The sequence below is a fragment of the Enhydra lutris genome, unplaced genomic scaffold (assembly GCF_002288905.1).
Source record: "Enhydra lutris kenyoni isolate GAN:26980312 unplaced genomic scaffold, ASM228890v2 scaffoldscaffold9, whole genome shotgun sequence".
NCBI lineage: Eukaryota > Metazoa > Chordata > Mammalia > Carnivora > Mustelidae > Enhydra > Enhydra lutris.
Genome location: NW_019154093.1, coordinates 49,914,332 through 49,925,017, shown reverse-complemented (window position 1 = coordinate 49,925,017; position 10,686 = coordinate 49,914,332).

The window sequence follows — 10,686 nt, the reverse complement described above, 5'->3', positions numbered from 1 at the left end:
CATCATCATCACCATCATCATCATCATCACCATCATCATCATCATCATCATCATCATCACCATCATCATCATCACCATTATCATCATCATCATCATCACCATCATCATCATCACCATCATCATCATCATCACTATCATCATCATCACCATCATCATCATCATCACTATCATCATCGTCATCACCATCATCATCATCATCATCATCACCACCACCATATCATTTTTTTTCTTGCTCAAATGCTTGATGGTTTTCCTGCAAAAAAGCAATACACCTCTTTTGAAGTAATGGGAAAAAATCAGAACAATCTTCAGTCTTTAAAAATATGTGAGAAGAACTCAAGACTTCTCTGAAATGAGATGTGTCATATTTTTTATTGCACTTAGCAATGGGTGTACAGCTGCTTACACTGGAACACTTAGGTACTAATTAACAGGCACTAACAGCTTCAAGGGAAAAGAGTCATGTAAATACTTATTTAGACAATATTTAAAGTAGTCATTACAGAGATTCTTCAAATTGCCACATATTTTATGGTAATCTATTTTCTAAAATGAATCAACAGGATTACGCCATTCTGTTAAAACACCATTTAGTAACACCTCCATACAACTGGCTGCACCATCGTATGGATCCATATAAGGATTTAACACAGTAATTCCTTTTCCTCTCCTTTGAAAATTATAGCATTAAAGAGAAACACTAGTCACTTGCATAAAGTAACTATACTAACTGTGTTATCACTGAGTCTACATACCTGAAGAATCTGGATAGCTTAGGTTCCCAAAGGCACCATGACCTAAGCATATCATTAGCTGACTGAAGAAGTCACTCTTTGATCTCTCAGTGATTCAGATGTGGAAAACCCAGGAATTGTTCTATCTTAACTGAAAAACCCAGTGATCCTGATGATGATAACTAAGGATGTTCCCTTTATTGACCATATCTAGCTCCATAATTTTAAACACCATCTTTGTGCTGATAACTCCATATTTTTATCATTAGTTCAAATTTGTTCATCTAAAGGTCTCTCTTCAACCTGCCTCCATCTCAATATCTTTATCATAATGACTAACAGGTATCTCAATATTACATAAATTAAAATAGTGGAATTTATTTCACTTACTCCTCTATTACCTGTGGTGCTCCTCCTCAAAGCAAATTTTTGGGATTCATCTTTGATTTTTCTCTTTCCCTTCTCTCCTCTTCATTTCTAATACATCAGCAAGTTCTTTTTTTTTTTTTTTTTAAGATTTTATTTATTTATTTGACAGAGAGAGAGAGATCACAAGTAAGCAGAGAGGCAGGCACAGGGAGAGGGGGATGCAGGCTTCCTGATGAGGAGAGAGCCTGATATGGGGCTCAATCCCAGAACCCTGAGACCATGACCTGAGCTAAAGGCAGAGGCTTAACCCACCAAGCCACCCAGGTGCCCCTACATCAGCAAGTTCTAAAGATTTGTCTCCAAACTATTTCCTGACCATGTCTACATATTGTCACTCCACTGCCTCCATCCATTCCAAACCACCGTCTTCTATTGTTTGAACTTCTTCAATGATTTACTCTTTGGACTTCCTGCTCCAAACTATATAATACTTTATCAGCCAGTGTAGAAAGGTATCTCTTCAAAAACTTGAATCAGATCCTATCACTTTTTAGCTTAAACCCTTCCGGTGGTTTCAGTTCATATTCCAAATAAACTTTAAAATACTTACCAAAACATACACAGACCTACATGGCCGTTTGCCTCTTGGAATTCTTTTTCCTCCCTAGTACTCTCCTGCTTACTTCTCAGGCACAGTAGCTTCCTTTACTGGGGACATACTAAGTTTATTCCTTACTGTAATCTTGCCTTTCAGGCCATCCAAAATATTCTATTCCTAAATCTATCTATTTTCTTTCTTTCTTTCCTTCTTTCTTTTCTTTTCTTTTTTTTTTTTTTTTTTAAGATTTTATATATTTGAGAGAGGGAGAGAGACAGAGAGCATGAGCAGCAGGGAAGGACAGAGGGAGAATCAGACTCCCAAACTGAGCAGGGAGCCCGATGCTGGCCTAGATCCCAGGACCCTATGACATGACCTGAGCCAAAGGCAGATGCTTAACTGACTGAGCCACCCAGGTGCCCCTCCCAAATCTTTCTATGATTAGATCTTTATAATTCAGTCCTGAGCACAAGTGTTATCTTTTAGGGGAGCTTATTTCAGCAACCCTATTTAATATCTCCCCCATATCCTTTTTAGTCACTCTATATACAATTCATTTTTTTCTTCATACCATTCACAATTCCTTGAAATGGTCCTGTTTATTTATTAACTCCCTATTGTCTATGTTACCCACTAGAATATAAGATCCATAGGAGCTGGCAGTGACTTGATCATGACTATAAATGGAGTTCTCTGGGTGGGATAATGTGCTCCTATGTAGCTGGATGTTTTTATCCCATCTGCTTAAAGAGACTCTGACATGATGCCCAGAACAGATTATCCAGCCACTCTGAGTTTTCCATGAATTGTTTTCTGGTATCAAATAAGCTATCTTCCTGAAGAGGAGTGGTGATAATTGAAGTTATAATACTTCACAACCTCAGAATTGTTTTTATTCCCATGTAGGGATGATTGATCTGACTACAACTGGAATGTATCTGTCATGCCGATCAAATGCCCAGCTGGGTGAGGCCTGACACTTGGAGACACTGTTGACAGGCTTAGACTCTGGCCAGGTTGTTTTATACAATAGAATAAGTTTGAGTGTTGGCTACCCAAGAGGATACTACATTTTGACCAGCATCATATTTGATATAGATTATTACCAAGTAGAAAAGTAAAATGAGAAGGATGGTTATTTAAGATACCCTAATAAGAATTCTGGGACCTCTTTTCTTGGTCAGGTCAGCATTGCCACAGTTTTATATAGTGGAAGGCTTGCAGAAGTCATTGTTTGAATTTCTTTCTCTGCTGTATCCATCCTCCAGAGTCTACTATAGCCGTATCTGTGATTAGCACCGAAACGATTTTGGGTTGAAATTGTACAAGTTGTTGATATATTAGTATATGATCTATAATGTCCTACTTTTGTGATCAGAGAGAATATACAAGGTGAGAATCAAAAGTTAGTTTGTCCAAAAATTCTTTGCAAGTTGACCTCCTAAAAAATTCTAAACCTGGCCACAACTGAATGCTTAAGGCAATCATTTTTGGTAGAGAACTGAGGGGGTAAATCAGATCATTCATTTTCCATGCTATAGAAGCTACAGCTACAAGGCTTATCTCAGCTCTCCAGTCACATTAGGTATATTAGCTATTTATTGTTGCATAACAGATTACTTCAGAACTTAGCAATTTAAAAGAACAAATATTTATTATCTCACAGTTACTGTAAGTCAGAAATCCAGGAGTGATTAAACTGGGTGGTTTCATTTCAGTGTCTTATGAGGATGTAATCAAGGAGAGGTACCAGGCTGATAATTTCAAGACTGACTAAAGGAGGATTTACTTCTAAATTTCACTTATGTGGCCTTTGTCAAGATTCAGAAGTTCTGTTTCCAAGGTCACCTGGGCTTCTCCACAGGGCTGTCCCATGACATGGCAGCTGGCTTCCTCTATAGTGAACAATCCAACAGAGAGAGAGAACCAAAGATTGAGGACGCGGTGTTCTTACAGTCTAACCTAGGAGGTGACATTCTACTGCATTCTGTTCTTTACAAATGAATCAATATGTCCAGCCTACACTCAAAGGGAAAAAAATTAAACAAAGCTTTGAACACCAGAAAGTATGAATCATTAAAAGCCATCTCAGAAGCTGACCACAAAACTTTAGAGGGGTAGGTCATCCCTATCCATAAACAGTATGCATATAGAATAGTGTTGGTTTCCTTACCATCTTACTGCTGGATCTTTGCCACTGATAATGCTAGTAAGTGTTGGTGTTTCCTTAATCATGTGACTTAGAAGTCTCTCTCCTAGTTTGATTTCTGACTGCATTAGATGCCTGTGTGCCATCCAAGAATGCAGTGAGGAATCTGAGCTTCTACTATGGCTTCCAACTCCATGATTTTCTCCTTTACCTACTAGCAGCCCTGTCAAAACTGGCTTGTTGCTATTTAAGCAGATATAGCATGGATTCTTTTCCCATCATTTGCTTCTATTGTGGCTTCACTTAGTTTTGTTGTTGTTGCCATAGTATAATATATACTGTCAGGATTTCAAACCCAAATTTTCCCTAAATTGTGCACATTTCCTTTCAGTAGATTAAATCCTATTATGTTTTAATAGAATTTTTAATAGAATTTAGGAGAATTTTAATAGGATTTATTGGACATTTTCTTTCTTAAAAAAAAAATCTCTCCTGGAGATTTCTGACGTGTTACACAGCAGTTGAATTAGATTTTCCATTACCATCATGCTGGGGATTACTTTAACTTTCATCCTGCGATGGATTCTCTTTCTTGGATTATTTTTTCCCTTTTTCTTGTATTTTGATGTTGTTGCTTAAATTATTGAGTTCTGTTCTTTATTAGCTTCTTGAAAAATAGTATACAAAAGCAAAATTGTAAGACATTGGTATGCAATTCTAGGTTAGAAATTGTTTTTTTCTCGGAATTGCACAGTCTTACTTCACTCTAAGTGAAAATATTACCCTTAAAAAGTCCATATTTTTGTATAAGTCATGTTTTTATTTTTGGTTTACCTCTCTCTGAAAGCTATTTGTCTTCAGTGCTTTGAAATTTCATCATGATGTAGGTTAATTAATCCACGTCTTTTGGTTGTTTGGTAGGCTCTTTAAATCTGGAAGGTCTTATCTTTTACTTCTGTGACATTTTCTTGACTTATTTTATTGATGATTTCCTCCCCTCTATTTTCTCTTTTCCCACTTTATGGAATATACATTTTATTTATTTATTTTTTTAAAAAAGATTTTATTTATTTATTTGTCAGAGACAGAGAGAGAGCACAAGCAGGCAGAGGCAGAGAGAGAAGCAGTCTCCCTGCTGAGCAAGGAGCCTGATGTGGGACTCCATCCCAGGAGCCTGGGATCATGACCCGAGCCAAAGGCAGAGCCTTAACTGATGGAGCCACCCAGGCATCCCTGGAATATACATTTCAATGCTGTTGTCACCCCTCATATTCTCTTTGATTGGACGATTAACACCTGAAACACCATTTTGAACAAAAAGGAAAAAGAAAATCTACTCCTGCTTTAGTGTGTTTATATATTGTTAAGTGATGAGCAGAAATTAAATGTCTGTATTTAATCCATCATCTTTATCTGGGCATACTGAATTGTTTTTTTACATTGATATATTGGCATCTCTATATAAATTTGAGTTATATTTTACTAAAAACATTTAATGTAATTATTGTGTTTATATCCCTTATCTTGCTGTATTTTTTTTCTATGCCCTTTGATTTTTTTGTCCTTGCTTTTCTGGCTTCTATTGAGTGAGTTGGGCATTTTTTTTTTTTAGTATTCCTTTTATTGTCCTACTTGATTTTTGGCTTCTTTTCTTTGTACCACTTCGTTACTGGAATACTCTAAATGTTACAATGCACAGACTTAACATTCTCTTACGAATTAACATTCTACTTCTTATAAAAGTAAGAACTGTGGAACATTACAGTTATATTAATATGTCCTCTAGTCTATTATGTTACTGTTATAGTAAATTTTACTTTAGATCTAGGATAAGCCCTATAAAAAGTGTCACTATTTTTTGTTTAAACTATGAATTAACTTCCAAAGAATTTAATAAAAGAAAAAATGTCTTTTAAGAATCTTTTATTTTTACCCACATACTTACCATTAAATTACTTCTTAGAGACTTTTATTTCTATCTGGTATTATTATTGAGGGAGCTCTAGTATTTCTTGTAGTATAAATCCATAGACAACACATTCTCTAGATTTTTATTTTCTGCAAGTGAATTTATTTGACTTTCATCTCTTAAGGGTGATTTTGCTTTTCTGTTATCTTAGGTTAACATATTTTTTTCTTACAGCACTTAAATGCGATGCTTCCTCATCTCTGGCCTTTAGTGTTTATGATGCGAAGTCATTCTTAATGTTGTTTTCTTGTAAGTAATCAGTACTTGTAAGTATGGACTTAAGTAAATCTTAAAACTTAAGTTAAAGTTTAAACTTTAAACTTAAAGTTAAACTTAAAACTTAAATTTAAACCTTAAAACTTAAGTAAAATGTAAGGAAGTATGACTGCAAGTAAATCAGACCTTGTAAGTAATGGGTCTCCACCTCCCCCTCAACAAATTATTATTTTTTCTTTTTTTTGGCATACGTAAGTTTGACTCTATTGTGTCTAGTTTTATTTGTTTGTTTTGTTTTATTTTGATATTTGTCCTGCCTGGGGTTCTCTGAACTTCCTGAATCTGTGGATAAAAGAAATTGTCTTTTCTGCCCTCTTTCCTCTATCTCCTTTCTAAAATTCCAATTACATGTATATTAGATGGCTCAATTTTGTCCCATAAGTCTTTAAGATTTTACTCATTTGTTTTAATCTTTTTTTCCCTTGAGTTTTCAACTTCACCCATTCTTTCTTCTGTTATGCAGTATGCTGTTAATCTTATCTAAGAAATTTCTGATTTCACATATTGTTTCTTTTTTTTTCCCTTCAAGTTTAGAGTTTCCATTTGGTTCTTTTGTTGAATTTCCATGTCTTTCTAACTACCCCGTATCTTTGCCCATTATCATTATCTTTTCAATTTTCTAAGTTTTTATAAAGGGTTATAGCTTCTGTTCTAACATGAAGATTAACAACTGGAGGCCTAGTTTGAAGCTTTGTTAGAAGGAGTCTACTTTGGTTTTCATTTTATCTTTTAGTATAGACTTTTGGTGTAAACTGAAAGCACAAGGTGTTTACTAAGTCCCTCTAAGTTGGCAGGACCTGAACTCTGAACCCCATCTCTTCGGTAACGGGCCACTACCAAAATCTCTCTTCAGTTCTTAAGTCTTCCAGGTGTTGCTTCCTTCTAGTGTATCTGAAGTCTTGAGTTACGCGTTTTTAGGGTCATCCCAAAATCTGAGGGGAATTTGCATACTTGTGACTGCTCTTTTTGAAGTTTCATCTTTCTTTGGTGTCCCCCTCTCCATTTCCTACTATTGTGGGAGCTGTGAATTCAAACATATGATTTCCCAGACAAATAAAATTGCTGCTTTCTGCTTGAGTTCTGTCTCTGCATGAGCCACAAAACTCATAGTGCCCTGAGATAAAATGTCAATATTGAGTGTGGATCTCACCCAGTGTGCTTCCTTTCTTTTCAAAGTATTTTTCAAAAAATTTTCTCCAGGTTCTCTTACTTACATATCAGGAGATTTATCATAAGAAATTGGCTAAATGATTATGGAGGCTAAGAAGTCCCAAGATGTGTAGTTGATAAACTGGAGACCCAGGACTGCTGATGATCTAGTTCTAGCCTGAACCCTAAGCCTCGAGAACCAGGAAAAATGGTAATGTAAGTGCCAGTCTGAAGGCCACTAAGCTCAGGGCCCAAGAAGAGCAGATGTCTCAGTTTAAGTCTAAAAGCAGGAAAAGACTGATGTCCCAGTTCAATGCAGTCAGGAAGGAGGAATTCCTTTTAATTCAGCTTTTTGTTCTATTTAGGTCCTCAATTAATTGGACGAGCTATAACTCACATTGGGCAGGGCAATCTACCTTAATCTATAGCTTCAAATGTCAACCTTGATATAGAAACACCTTCAGAGATACACCCAAAAGAATGTTTGATCAAATGTCTGGGCACTCTGTAACCGAATCAAGTTAACACAGAAAATTAACCCTAAGTAGGTTTGAGTTCAGTGAAAGAAGAAAATTCTCCAAGCACTTCTTTCTTACTTAGGTTGCTTTCTCTCAGTTATAACTTGTGCCACTCTTTGAAGGGTTCAATAAATTGTTATGTAGAAAATTATGGGTGGATTTTGGCATGGTAGGTATACACACCTGATAGATGGCATTCCTTAAAACAGGATCAAATTTAAGCTAAGGCTTAAAGAGAGTGGGCAAGCATTATGCTATTTATTTATATCTTATAGTTAGATATCATGAAAATGCAAATAATATTGACTTAAAAAATAGAAATAAAAGGATATATTGGACTTCATTTATACCTTAGTCAAGACTGTGGTATTATATCTCTGTGACTCCCTTGGTTCTACCCTGCTTAGTGTGTCACCTTTGTTCTCAGGATAGCTTCTTTTATAGGACGGCTCTATTTTATAGGATGGCTAAAGAAATTCCAGTCTCCATACCCACTATCAAAAAAAGTATAGTAGGGGTGCCTGGGTGGCCCAGTGGGTTAGGGCCTCTGCCTTCGGCTCAGGTCATGATCCCAGGGTTCTGGGATCAGGCCCTGCATCTGGCTCTCTGCTCAGCAGGGAGCCTGCATCCCCTCCTCTCTCTCTGCCTGCCTCTCTGCCTACTTGTGATCTCTGTCTGTCAAATAAATAAATAAAAATCTTAAAAAAAAAAAGTATAGTATTAGTGTCTCAGAATTATCTCATAAATCCTTTACAAATGTTCTAATTAAGTCATCCCTTACCTAATTTTTTAAATAAGATAATAAATGTAATGAGTTTATTTTAGTGCCTGGTACATTATCAACAAATATCAGTTGGCAAAATTGTTTCTGTTCCTTCTGAGTGAAAAGGCATTTAATGTGACTTCAGGTCACACTTCTTACCCTGTTCCCAAAGCAGGGTGAAAGGGGGTGATCTTGATCTCTCCTATTCTGTACTGACATTTTAGTGTGAATAAAATTTGCCTATTTTCTCTGCCAGGAGTAATTTGTTGGGAATGGGACCAAATTATGATAAAGATTGTGGCGACGATGATGACAGTGTCAGGTGGTGAGTGAATGATTCCTTACCAAGTGCTTTCTTAGATATGATCTTATGTAACCCCTATAACAATTATAATAAAATGATCTCTCTGGGACCTACCTATTTATGGAAATGCAAGGATTGCAATAGTACCTCTCAAATCAGAAGTAGACAATTGCTTATTCTGCATGTCCATAATAGAATTGTCCTACCTGGGACTCCAGTGAACATTAGAATCCCAAAAGCTACCGCAACTGTCTGTGATCGTTCAAAATCAGCTCACCCTCTGTTTGGGTGCTCAGGATTCAATTTTGTCCAACAATATGTGGATTTCCCTGCTCTCTATTTGACAATTCATTCCTGAGTTATCTTCCAAATTTAAGATGAATTGCAATAATTTAGTCTGAAGTAGAAGCTAATATGAGCTCATATTTTTGGACACAAAAATAAGAAAAAACAGTGATATCTGTCTTCGTTAAGTAAAGCACATTTATAGACACTGTCTCACTTGATTACCACAATTCTGTCAGATAGGAAGGGCGAGTGGAATAAATATTTGTTAACTGCACAGTATGTGCTAGGCTTAGATATTAATAAAAATATGCACAAATATAAACAACTCTAACTCTTGGATAGTCTTAATGCCAAATGCATGACTTATTAATTATTGATCTCAACTTTAGAAATTAGGAATTTAAGGCTCAGAGTGGTTAAGTGACTTGCCCAATAGCACGCAGCTAAGAACAAGTGAAGCTAGAACTCAATCTGGGTCTTCTAATTCAAGTCCTTATTGCCTTATCACAATTAGTGCCTCTGACACTCATGACGCACATTAGAAATATATTTCCTCAGCTTTTTCTACTGATTGGCCTTTTAAAATAGGCTCAGAGAATAATTTACTGTCTCCTTGTGTGTGTGTGTGTGTGTGTGTGTGTGTGTGTAAAGCCTCTCTCCATTTACATATGCTTCTATTTGCAGATTCATAGTCTAGACGGCCACGGCTGCAAGTATTCACTGGTGGGCCATTATGATGATGTTTGCTCTTTCTCACTAATATCATAAATGGGTGTAAGGTTTGATAGCTCTAAGTGACAGAAAAATATTTTTATATGTATAGCAGGCACCTATGTCTTTGTAATTAAGCTTGCCTGAAATAAGACCAAATGCATCAACATATTTATGCTTTGGATTGTGCAGTTTCTTTTTGTGTTATTTTATTAACATAAAGGGTGCCTTTAATTATGCAGAGCTACAAAATGCATTATTGATATTCTATAAACAGTAACTATACATGACTCTAATGAAGCAAAAACAATATGCAGTCTCTTATTTTTTAAGATTCTTAAAAGTCTATATTATGAAATAAAAGTAGTTGGAGGCAGTAGCCTCCTTGAGTTGTTACCATGTATGGATATGGATGTAGTCATTTTCATTATTGGGATTTCCCAACTCCATACCTTTTGTTCAAATTTGCCTGAATTACAGTAACATTTAAAAAATGATATTGGAGTTTTGTCATCTGACTCTACTTGACATGCTTTTATTTTTTAACTTATATTATTCCACATAGTCTACAGAGACATTTATGAGACTATCTCAAAGGAGTTGACTTCTACTTGGCATTTTATTTGGGACTATCAGTCAAGCTAAATTCTTAATGGATTTAAAGGAAATAGCTATTTTCCAGGATCAAGTACACTAAATGCCTTTCTACTCAGATTTGTGATGCTTTACCAGTTGATTTAGGTTTTGAGAGATAGAGTGAGAAATATGGATGGTTGGAGGGAGGGAACAGAAGAAGGAGGGAAGGAGGGAGGGAGGGAGGCAAAGAAAGAGAATAACTGCTCACTTGCAGTTGCATGA